The sequence below is a fragment of the Salvelinus alpinus genome, chromosome 12 (assembly GCF_045679555.1).
Source record: "Salvelinus alpinus chromosome 12, SLU_Salpinus.1, whole genome shotgun sequence".
In the NCBI taxonomy this organism is placed as follows: Eukaryota; Metazoa; Chordata; class Actinopteri; order Salmoniformes; family Salmonidae; genus Salvelinus; species Salvelinus alpinus.
Window position 1 is genome coordinate 61,156,125 of NC_092097.1, and position 12,633 is coordinate 61,168,757.

Consider the following 12,633-nt stretch of genomic DNA (forward strand, 5'->3'; position numbering starts at 1 on the left):
CCTGCCAAGGCAGCAGCTACTCTTCCTGGGCTTTATTATGGATCCCCATTAGCTCCTTCCGAGACAGCAGCTACTCTTCCTGGGGTTTATTATGGATCCCCATTAGTTCCTGTCAAGGCATCAGCTACTCTTCCTGGGGTTTATTATGGATCCTCATTAGTTCCTGTCAAGGCAGCAGCTACTCTTCCTGGGGTTTATTATGGATCCCCATTAGTTCCTGCCAAGGCAGCAGCTACTCTTCCTGGGGTTTATTATGGATCTCCCTTAGTTCCTGCCAAGGCAGCAGCTACTCTTCCTGGGGTTTATTATGGATCTCCCTTAGTTCCTGCCAAGGCAGCAGCTACTCTTCCTGGGGTTTATTATGGATCTCCATTAGTTCCTGCCAAGGCAGCAGCTACTCTTCCTGGGGTTTATTATGGATCCCCATTAGTTCCTGCCAAGTCAGCAGCTACTCTTCCTGGGGTTTATTATGGATCCCCATTAGTTCCTGCCAAGGCAGCAGCTACTCTTCCTGGGGTTTATTATGGATCCCCATTAGTTCCTGCCAAGGCAGCAGCTACTCTTCCTGGGGTTTATTATGGATCCCCATTAGTTCCTGCCAAGGCAGCAGCTACTCTTCCTGGGGTTTATTATGGATCCCCATTAGTTCCTGCCAAGGCAGCAGCTACTCTTCCTGGGGTTTATTATGGATCCCCATTAGTTCCTGCCAAGGCAGCAGCTACTCTTCCTGGGGGTTTATTATGGATCCCCATTAGTTCCTGCCACAGGCAGCAGCTACTCTTCCTGGGGTTTATTATGGATCCCCATTAGTTCCTGCCACAGGCAGCAGCTACTCTTCCTGGGGGTTTATTATGGATCCCCATTAGTTCCTGCCACAGGCAGCAGCTACTCTTCCTGGGGTTTATTATGGATCCCCATTAGTTCCTGCCACAGGCAGCAGCTACTCTTCCTGGGGTTTATTATGGATCCCCATTAGTTCCTGCCACAGGCAGCAGCTACTCTTCCTGGGGTTTATTATGGATCCCCATTAGTTCCTGCCAAGGCAGCAGCTACTCTTCCTGGGGTTTATTATGGATCCCCATTAGTTCCTGCCAAGGCAGCAGCTACTCTTCCTGGGGTTTATTATGGATCCCCATTAGTTCCTGCCAAGGCAGCAGCTACTCTTCCTGGGGTTTATTATGGATCCCCATTAGTTCCTGCCAAGGCAGCAGCTACTCTTCCTGGGGTTTATTATGGATCCCCATTAGTTCCTGCCAAGGCAGCAGCTACTCTTCCTGGGGTTTATTATGGATCCCCATTAGTTCCTGCCAAGGCAGCAGCTACTCTTCCTGGGGTTTATTATGGATCCCCATTAGTTCCTGCCAAGGCAGCAGCTACTCTTCCTGGGGGTTTATTATGGATCTCCATTACTGCTTGCGTCAGTTATTTGATGTGGAATAGAGTTCCATGTAGTCATGGCTCTATGTAGTACTGTGCACCTCCCATAGTCTGTTCTGGACTTGGGGACTGTGAAGAGACCTCTTGTGACATGTCTTGTGGGGTATGCATGGTGTCAGGACCAGGTTACGAACTCGGGTCTCCGGTGTGAGAAACAGTCACTTAGTAAACTGAGCCACTAATAGTCGGCAGAACCCAGAAGATGAGGCAGACACAGCAGTACCAGAGACGGTGATTTAATAAAGGAAAAAGGAAAAGATCTTCAGGCAAAAAATATAAATCCACAACGTCAAAAGTAATTCCAAGAGAAAAAATGTATATCCTCCAAGACACAAGGAAAATCCACAAAGTGGTAAGAACAGCAGGGAAAAAACAAACCTCAAAAAAATAATCAAAAATAAACAAGAACAAAACCAGAGTACCTCAAGAAAATCCAACTAGAGAAACAAATGTTCACAGCATGGCTGGGGCTGGGTTGTCACGTTCCTGACCTGTTTCCGTGTTTGTATTCGTGCCACACGGGACTGTTGTCGGTTGTATTCATTTTGTTATTTTGTTTCATGTTAGTGTTCAGTTTCGATTTAATAAATTATCATGAGCACTACCCACTCTGCGTGTTGGTCCGATCCATGCTCCTCCTCGTCTGAGGAGGAGAACGACTATGACGACCGTTACATGGGTGCTAACATACAAACACAGAGCAAAGAACTGAGGAACACTAAGGGTTTAAATACTTTCAATGGAAATGAGGCACAGGTGCAAATAATAACTGGAACAAGGGAAAAAACAAAAGGGTCAAAAAAGCACAATGGGGGCATCTAGTGACCAAAACCTGAACAATCCTGGCCAAATCCTGACACATGGGTGTCTGAGCTGTGTGCTAGTAGTTTAAATAGACAGCTTGGTGCATTCAACATGTCAATACCTCTCATAAATACAAGTAGTGATGAAGTCAATCTCTCCTCCACTTTCAGCCAGGAGAGATTGACATGCATATTATTAATGTTAGCTCTCTTTGTACATCCAAGGGCCAGCCGTGCTGCCCTGTTATGAGACAATTGTAATTTTCCTAAGTCCTTTTTTGTGGCACCTGACCACACGACTGAACAGTAGTCCAGGTGAGATAAAAACTAGGGCCTGCAGAACCTGCCTTGTTGATAGTGCTGTTAAGAAGGTAGAGCAGCGCAATTTTTTCCAAAAGTTTACTAAGTGTTGGTAACAGGCTGATTGGTCGGCTATTTGAGCCAGTAAAGGGGTCTTTACTATTCTTAGGTAGCGGAATGACTTTAGCTTCCCTCCAGGCCTGAGGACACACACTTTCAAATAGGATGAAATTGAAGATATGGCAAATAGGAGAGGCAACATTGCCCGCTATAATCCTCAGTAATTTTCCATCCAAGTTGTCAGACCCCAGTGGCTGGTCATTGTTGATAGACAACAATAATTTTTTCACCTCTTCCACACTCACTTTACGGAATTCAAAATTACAATTCTTGTCTTTCATAATTTGGTCAGATATACTTGAATGTGTAGTGTCAGCATTTATTGCGGTCATGTCATGCCTAAATTTGTTAATCTTGCCAATAAAAAAATCATTAAAGTAGTTGGCAATATCAGTGGGTTTTGTGATGAATGAGCCATCTGATTCAACGAATGATGGAGCTGAGTTTGCCTTTTTTCCCAAAATGTATTTTAACATGCTCCAAAGATTTTTACTATCCTTCTTTATGTAATTTATCTTTGTTTCATAGTGTAGTTTCTTCATTTTTATTATTCATTCATTTTCATTATTCATTATTGACAGTATTGATTGTAGTAACAGTATTGACAGTATTGACAGTATTGATTGTATTGACATTATTGACAGTATTGATTGTATTGACATTATTGATTGTATTGACAGTATTGATTGTATTGACATTATTGACAGTATTGATTGTATTGATTGTATTGACAGTATTGACAGTATTGATTGTATTGACATTATTGACAGTATTGATTGTATTGACAGTATTGATTGTATTGACATTATTGACAGTATTGATTGTATTGACAGTATTGATTGTATTGACATTATTGACAGTATTGATTGTATTGACAGTATTGATTGTATTGACATTATTGACAGTATTGATTGTATTGATTGTATTGACAGTATTGACAGTATTGATTGTATTGACATTATTGACAGTATTGATTGTATTGACAGTATTGATTGTATTGACATTATTGATTGTATTGACAGTATTGATTGTATTGACATTATTGATTGTATTGACAGTATTGACAGTATTGATTGTATTGACAGTATTGACAGTATTGCTTGTATTGATTGTATTGACTCTATTGATTGTATTGAGACAGTATTGACAGTATTGATTGTCTTGACAGTATTGATTTGTGAACAAAGCCCCATTTCACACAAGTCTTCCCTCATGCTATTTGTGTAACCAACCATTTGTAAGTATCTGGTGTATAAATAGAATGACTCGATTATTTTTCTGGCATGAACAGTTTAGCACAGTGTTGATGTGATGGTATCTGGTGATTTATTTTGATTTTCCCATGATGTCAAGCAAAGAGGCACTGAGTTTGAAGGTAGGCCTTGAAATACATCCACAGGTACACCTCCAATTGACTCAAATTATGTCAATTAGCCTATCAGAAGCTTCTAAAGCCAAGACATAATTTTTGGGAATTTTCCGAGCTGTTTAAAGGCACAGTCAACTTAGTGTATGTAAACTTCTGACCCACTGGAATTGTGATATAGTGAATTATAAGTGAAATAATCTGTCTGTAACCAATTGTTGGAAAAATTACTTGTGTCATGCACAAACTAGATGTCCTAACCGACTTGCCAAAACTATAGTTTGTTAACAAGAAATTTGTGAGGAGGTTGAAAAATGAGTTTTGCTGACTCCATCCTAAAGTGTATGTAAACTTACATTACATTTACATTTAAGTCATTTCCGACTTCAACTGTAAATGCATCAACACACAATGAAATACATTGTTTGGGTTGAAATGGTAGGAAAGACATCAATTATCACTTGAACATGAATAATAAAATATAAGTAGGTGTCTGGTATACTACATAATTTAAATAAACATTCACAAATACATTTCCCCGTACTTAAATTGTATCTGTGTTTGAGACAGTGCATTAATGTCACTGGCTTTGGCTGTTCTCTCGCGTTTCTGACGACCCTCTTCGGTCAAACACTGACATAAAAGTGGATCTGTCTCCCTCTCTATTAGTCGAGCTTCCAAAAAATTTAAAAATTGGTCCGCTTCCTTTTCCTTGACTTGTTGTCGGCAGTCATTTTATGTATTTTTTTCCCCCTTTTATCGTCTTTCCCTTTAAGATGGATGAAACGTTGTTACATATCTCAGTGAACATTGCTTCATGACATCTCTAGGTGAAGAGTCAGCTGATAGAAATGTAAGGCTTTCGGTGAAGATTACTCGGGTATTTTCATAGAAAGACTTTGATTGAGCAGGTTCGGCGGCAGGAAGAGAAGAGGGAGAGAGCGAGAGGAGTGTTTCATTGTAACAACCGAAGTCTAGCCTACAGTACGGTAACAGAACTGATTGTAGCCATTAATTGCATGTATTTGATACTGTGTAGCCAGATTCTATGTCCGGCCAGGAAAGACAAGCCTATTCACCTGAGAGTTTACATTTTAAAGATGGCCGATTAGCCTACTGATAACCATATTAGTGAGGATATTAGTGAGATCTATTATGACGATCGCGGTGTGTTTTTCTGGCTATTGGCTATTTTCCGGCACCTGATCTGATTGTTATATGCGTGTGTCTGATGTGTAAAAAAAAAAAACAGGAAGTAACATAATTATTTTGTTTCAATAGTTTTTATTGGGAAATTGTGATAATACGTAATAATTTCATAGTGTGTCCTGAAACATGAGTCGACGGTTTCTCTACAGAACAATAGACAGTCGACACCCCTAGGGGATTGGATGAATACACTGCACAGTTTCCTCAATGGTGAATGACTGCAGTTTCCAATTGATGTCATTTAGCTCTTAGTGGTCTGCTCAGAGCTGACCCTTTTACATAACTAAACTCAAATGGCACCCTATTCCCTTACATAGTGCACAACTTTAGACCAGGACTGGCACCCTATTCCCTTACATAGTGCACTACTTTTAGGAATAGGGTGCCATTTGGGAGTCCTGTATGAGATGCACTACTGCACTGTGTGCTGCTGTAGGATCTCTGTGCTAATTATCTCAGTTCACCTGAAGACCCACCGCTAAAGCACCAGTGTGTTTACAATTGTGTGTGTGTGGAAAATGACTAGGGTGGACTGTAATTTAGGTTCAGGACTGTTGCTGCCACCATGGACTGTAAACTAGGTTCAGGACTGTTGCTGCCACCATGGACTGTAAACTAGGTTCAGGACTGTTGCTGCCACCATGGACTGTAAGCTAGGTTCAGGACTGTTGCTGCCACCATGGACTGTAAACTAGGTTCAGGACTGTTGCTGCCACCATGGACTCTAAGCTATGTTCAGGACTGTTGCTGCCACCATGGACTGTAAGCTACGTTCAGGACTGTTGCTGCCACCATGGACTGTATAAACTAGGTTCAGGACTGTTGTTGCCACCATGGACTGTATAAACTAGGTTCAGGACTGTTACTGCCACCATGGACTGTAAGCTAGGTTCAGGACTGTTGCTGCCACCATGGACTGTAAACTAGGTTCAGGACTGTTGCTGCTACCATGAGCTGTAAGCTAGGTTCAGGACTGTTGCTGCCACCATGGACTGTAAGCTAGGTTCAGGACTGTTGTTGCCACCATGGACTGTATAAACTAGGTTCAGAACTGTTGCTGCCACCATGGACTGTAAACTAGGTTCAGGACTGTTACTGCCACCATGGACTGTAAACTAGGTTCAGGACTGTTGCTGCCACCATGGACTGTAAACTAGGTTCAGGACTGTTGCTGCCACCATGGACTGTAAGCTAGGTTCAGGACTGTTGCTGCCACCATGGACTGTAAGCTAGGTTCAGGACTGTTGCTGCCACCATGGACTGTAAACTAGGTTCAGGACTGTTGCTGCCACCATGGACTGTAAGCTAGGTTCAGGACTGTTGCTGCCACCATGGACTGTAAACTAGGTTCAGGACTGTTGCTGCCACCATGGACTGTAAGCTAGGTTCAGGACTGTTACTGCCACCATGGACTGTAAACTAGGTTCAGGACTGTTGCTGCCACCATGGACTGTAAACTAGGTTCAGGACTGTTGATGCCACCATGGACTGTAAACTAGGTTCAGGACTGTTGCTGCCACCATGGACTGTAAGCTAGGTTCAGGACTGTTGCTGCCACCATGGACTGTAAACTAGGTTCAGGACTGTTGCTGCCACCATGGACTGTAAACTAGGTTCAGGACTGTTGCTGCCACCATGGACTGTAAGCTAGGTTCAGGACTGTTGCTGCCACCATGGACTGTAAGCTAGGTTCAGGACTGTTGCTGCCACCATGGACTGTAAACTAGGTTCAGGATTGTTGCTGCCACCATGGACTGTAAACTAGGTTCAGGACTGTTGCTGCCACCATGGACTGTAAACTAGGTTCAGGACTGTTGCTGCCACCATGGACTGTAAGCTAGGTTCAGGACTGTTGCTGCCACCATGGACTGTAAACTAGGTTCAGGACTGTTGCTGCCACCATGGACTGTAAGCTATGTCCAGGACTGTTTCTGCCACCATGGACTGTAAACTAGGTTCAGGACTGTTGCTGCCACCATGGACTGTAAGCTAGGTCCCAGGACTGTTGCTGCCACCATGGACTGTAAGCTAGGTCCCAGGACTGTTGCTGCCACCATGGACTGTAAACTAGGTTCAGGACTGTTGCTGCTACCACGGGCTGTAAGCTAGGTTCAGGACTGTTGCTGCCACCATGGACTGTAAGCTAGGTTCAGGACTGTTGCTGCCACCATGGACTGTAAACTAGGTTCAGGACTGTTGCTGCCACCATGGACTGTAAGCTAGGTCCCAGGACTGTTGCTGCCACCATGGACTGTAAGCTAGGTCCCAGGACTGTTGCTGCCACCATGGACTGTAAACTAGGTTCAGGACTGTTGCTGCTACCATGGGCTGTAAGCTAGGTTCAGGACTGTTGCTGCCACCATGGACTGTAAGCTAGGTTCAGGACTGTTGCTGCCACCATGGACTGTAAACTAGGTTCAGGACTGTTGCTGCCACCATGGACTGTAAACTAGGTTCAGGACTGTTGCTGCCACCATGGACTGTAAGCTAGGTTCAGGACTGTTACTGCCACCATGGACTGTAAACTAGGTTCAGGACTGTTGCTGCCACCATGGACTGTAAACTAGGTTCAGGACTGTTGATGCCACCATGGACTGTAAACTAGGTTCAGGACTGTTGCTGCCACCATGGACTGTAAGCTAGGTTCAGGACTGTTGCTGCCACCATGGACTGTAAACTAGGTTCAGGACTGTTGCTGCCACCATGGACTGTAAACTAGGTTCAGGACTGTTGCTGCCACCATGGACTGTAAGCTAGGTTCAGGACTGTTGCTGCCACCATGGACTGTAAGCTAGGTTCAGGACTGTTGCTGCCACCATGGACTGTAAACTAGGTTCAGGATTGTTGCTGCCACCATGGACTGTAAACTAGGTTCAGGACTGTTGCTGCCACCATGGACTGTAAACTAGGTTCAGGACTGTTGCTGCCACCATGGACTGTAAGCTAGGTTCAGGACTGTTGCTGCCACCATGGACTGTAAACTAGGTTCAGGACTGTTGCTGCCACCATGGACTGTAAGCTATGTCCAGGACTGTTGCTGCCACCATGGACTGTAAACTAGGTTCAGGACTGTTGCTGCCACCATGGACTGTAAGCTAGGTCCCAGCACTGTTGCTGCCACCATGGACTGTAAGCTAGGTCCCAGGACTGTTGCTGCCACCATGGACTGTAAACTAGGTTCAGGACTGTTGCTGCTACCATGGACTGTAAACTAGGTTCAGGACTGTTACTGCCACCATGGACTGTAAACTAGGTTCAGGACTGTTGCTGCCACCATGGACTGTAAGCTAGGTTCAGGACTGTTACTGCCACCATGGACTGTAAACTAGGTTCAGGACTGTTGCCGCCACCATGGACTGTAAACTAGGTTCAGGACTGTTGATGCCACCATGGGCTGTAAACTAGGTTCAGGACTGTTGCTGCCACCATGGACTGTAAACTAGGTCCCAGGACTGTTGCTGCCACCATGGGCTGTAAGCTAGGTTCAGGACTGTTGCTGCCACCATGGACTGTAAGCTAGGTCCCAGGACTGTTGCTGCCACCATGGACTGTAAGCTAGGTCCCAGGACTGTTGCTGCCACCATGGTGCATCGGTCAGAATGCTAATCAGGAGATGGAGCAGGAATCCAGGTTTAGGGGTATCACACACACCGTTGAAGACAGGAACGAACAGAGGCACATTGGGGGCTTTGGAACAGATGTTTCTAAGGGCTTGTAAGGACGGTAGGAAGTTAGGAAGGATGTGCATTAGGATGTGGCTTGTGTTCCTTCACTAACAATACTGCTCTATCATTCAGAGTGCATCTCAGAGCACGTCGTAATGTTAATAAATAGCCTAATGCTTGGCTGGCTACTACTGCCTGCATTTACTCCAGACACATTTAGATGAAGGTCGGGTAAATCACTTGACCTATATATTGGTTCGCTTTAGAGAGGAGCAAAACTTCTCTCCTGACATTTATGCCACATCTGTACAATCAAAATAATCTGCATTTGTCATTGTATTTTCTAGTGATTAGTCACTCAGTAAAAATGCCTGGGCCTGAATAAATAATAATAACAAGTAGACTGACTAAAACAACCATATGGTCTCAGCCAAGTAGACTGACTAAAACAACCATATGGCTTCAGCCAAGTAGACTGACTAAAACAACCATATGGCTTCAGCCAAGTAGACTGACTAAAACAACCATATGGCTTCAGCCAAGTAGACTGACTAAAACAACCATAACAACCATATGGCCTCAGCCAAGTAGACTGACCAAAACAACCATATGGCTTCAGCCAAGTAGACTGACTAAAACAACCATATGGCCTCAGCCAAGTAGACTGACTAAAACAATCATATGGCTTCAGCCAAGTAGACTGACTAAAACAACCATAACAACCATATGGCCTCAGCCAAGTAGACTGACTAAAACAACCATATGGCTTCAGCAAAGTAGACTGACTAAAACAACCATATGACCTCAGCCAAGTAGACTGATTAAAACAACCATATGGCTTCAGCCAAGTAGACTGACTAAAACAACCATAACAACCATATGGCCTCAGCCAAGTAGACTGACTAAAACAACCATATGGCTTCAGCAAAGTAGACTGACTAAAACAACCATATGGCTTCAGCCAAGTAGACTGATTAAAACAACCATATGGCCTCAGCCAAATAGACTGACTAAAACAACCATATGGCTTCAGCCAAGTAGACAGACTAAACCATGTGGCCTCAGCCAAGTAGACTGACTAAAACAACCATATGGCCTCAGCCAAGTAGACTGACTAAAACAACCATATGGCCTCAGCCAAGTAGACTGACTAAAACAACCATATGGCTTCAGCCAAGTAGACTGACTAAAACAACCATATGGCCTCAGCCAAGTAGACTGACTAAAACAACCATATGGCCTCAGCCAAGTAGACTGACTAAAACAACCATATGGCCTCAGCCAAGTAGACTGACTAAAACAACCATATGGCTTCAGCCAAGTAAACCATATGACCTCAGCCAAGTAAACTGACCAAAACAACCATATGGCTTCAGCCAAGTAGTCTGACTAAAACAACCATATGGCCTCAGCCAAGTAGACTGACTAAAACAACCATATGGCTTCAGCCAAGTAGGCTGACTAAAACAACCATATGGCCTCAGCCAAGTAGACTGACTAAAACAACCATATGGCTTCAGCCAAGTAGCCTGACTAAAACAACCATATGACCTCAGCCAAGTAGACTGACTAAAACAACCATATGGCCTCAGCCAAATAGACTGACTAAAACAACCATATGGCCTCAGCCAAGTAGACTGACTAAAACAACCATATGGCTTCAGCCAAGTAGACTGACTAAAACAACCATATGACCTCAGCCAAGTAGACTGACTAAAACAACCATATGACCTCAGCCAAGTAGACTGACTAAAACAACCATATGGCTTGAGCCAAATAGACTGACTAAAACAACCATATGGCTTCAGCCAAGTAGCCTGACTAAAACAACCATATGGCCTCAGCCAAGTAGACTGACTAAAACAACCATATGGCTTCAGCCAAGTAGACTGACTAAAACAACCATATGGCCTCAGCCAAGTAGACTGACTAAAACAACCATATGGCTTCAGCCAAGTAGACTGACTAAAACAACCATATGACCTCAGCCAAGTAGACTGACTAAAACAACCATATGGCCTCAGCCAAGTAGCCTGACTAAAACAACCATATGGCTTCAGCCAAATAGACTGACTAAAACAACCATATGGCTTCAGCCAAGTAGACTGACTAAAACAACCATATGACCTCAGCCTAGTAGACTGACTAAAACAACCATATGGCTTCAGCCAAGTAGACTGACTAAAACAACCATATGGCCTCAGCCAAGTAGACTGACTAAAACAACCATATGGCTTCAGCCAAATAGACTGACTAAAACAACCATATGGCTTCAGCCAAGTAGTCTGACTAAAACAACCATATGGCTTCAGCCAAGTAGACTGACTAAAACAACCATATGGCTTCAGCCAAGTAGACTGACTAAAACAACCATATGGCTTCAGCCAAGTAGACTGACTAAAACAACCATATGGCTTCAGCCAAGTAGACTGACTAAAACAACCATATGGCTTCAGCCAAGTAGACTGACTAAAACAACCATATGGCCCCAGCCAAGTAGACTGACTAAAACAACCATATGGCTTCAGCCAAGTAGCCTGACTAAAACAACCATATGGCTTCAGCCAAGTAGACTGACTAAAACAACCATATGGCCCCAGCCAAGTAGACTGACTAAAACAACCATATGACCTCAGCCAAGTAGACTGACTAAAACAACCATATGGCCCCAGCCAAGTAGACTGACTAAAACAACCATATGGCCTCAGCCAAGTAGACTGACTAAAACAACCATATGGCCTCAGCCAAGTAGGCTGACTAAAACAACCATATGGCCTCAGCCAAATAGACTGACTAAAACAACCATATGGCCTCAGCCAAGTAGACTGACTAAAACAACCATATGACCTCAGCCAAGTAGACTGACTAAAACAACCATATGACCTCAGCCAAGTAGACTGACTAAAACAACCATATGGCTTCAGCCAAATAGACTGACTAAAACAACCATATGACCTCAGCCAAGTAGACTGACTAAAACAACCATATGGCCTCAGCCAAGTAGACTGACTAAAACAACCATATGGCCTCAGCCAAGTAGACTGACTAAAACAACCATATGGCCTCAGCCAAGTAGACTGACTAAAACAACCATATGACCTCAGCCAAATAGACTGACTAAAACAACCATATGGCTTCAGCCAAATAGACTGACTAAAACAACCATATGGCCTCAGCCAAATAGACTGACTAAAACAACCATATGACCTCAGCCAAGTAGACTGACTAAAACAACCATATGACCTCAGCCAAGGAGACTGACTAAAACAACCATATGGCTTCAGCCAAGTAGACTGACTAAAACAACCATATGGCCTCAGCCAAGTAGACTGACTAAAACAACCATATGGCTTCAGCCAAGTAGACTGACTAAAACAACCATATGGCTTCAGCCAAGTAGACTGACTAAAACAACCATATGGCCCCAGCCAAGTAGACTGACTAAAACAACCATATGGCTTCAGCCAAGTAGACTGACTAAAACAACCATATGGCTTCAGCCAAGTAGACTGACTAAAACAACCATATGGCCTCAGCCAAGTAGACTGACTAAAACAACCATATGGCCTCAGCCAAGTAGGCTGACTAAAACAACCATATGACCTCAGCCAAGTAGACTGACTAAAACAACCATATGACCTCAGCCAAGTAGACTGACTAAAACAACCATATGGCCTCAGCCAAGTAGCCTGACTAAAACAACCATATGGCCTCAGCCAAGTAGACTGACTAA

The 12,633-nt window shown here is 43.8% G+C and overlaps 1 protein-coding gene across 3 annotated transcripts in view; it reads left to right on the plus strand.

Moving 5' to 3' along the window:
• The first annotated feature begins 4,756 nt into the window (after positions 1–4,756).
• Positions 4,757–12,633, plus strand: part of abhd6a (abhydrolase domain containing 6, acylglycerol lipase a) — a 44,362-nt gene continuing 36,485 nt past the window's right edge. The window contains exon 1 of one of the 3 annotated variants that reach the window (XM_071337023.1): positions 4,757–4,879. The gene's annotated coding sequence lies outside the window, so the exon portion shown is untranslated. Of the gene's footprint in view, positions 5,016–12,633 lie in introns of all 3 variants that reach the window. The other 2 variants (XM_071337022.1, XM_071337021.1) reach the window with 2 other exon arrangements.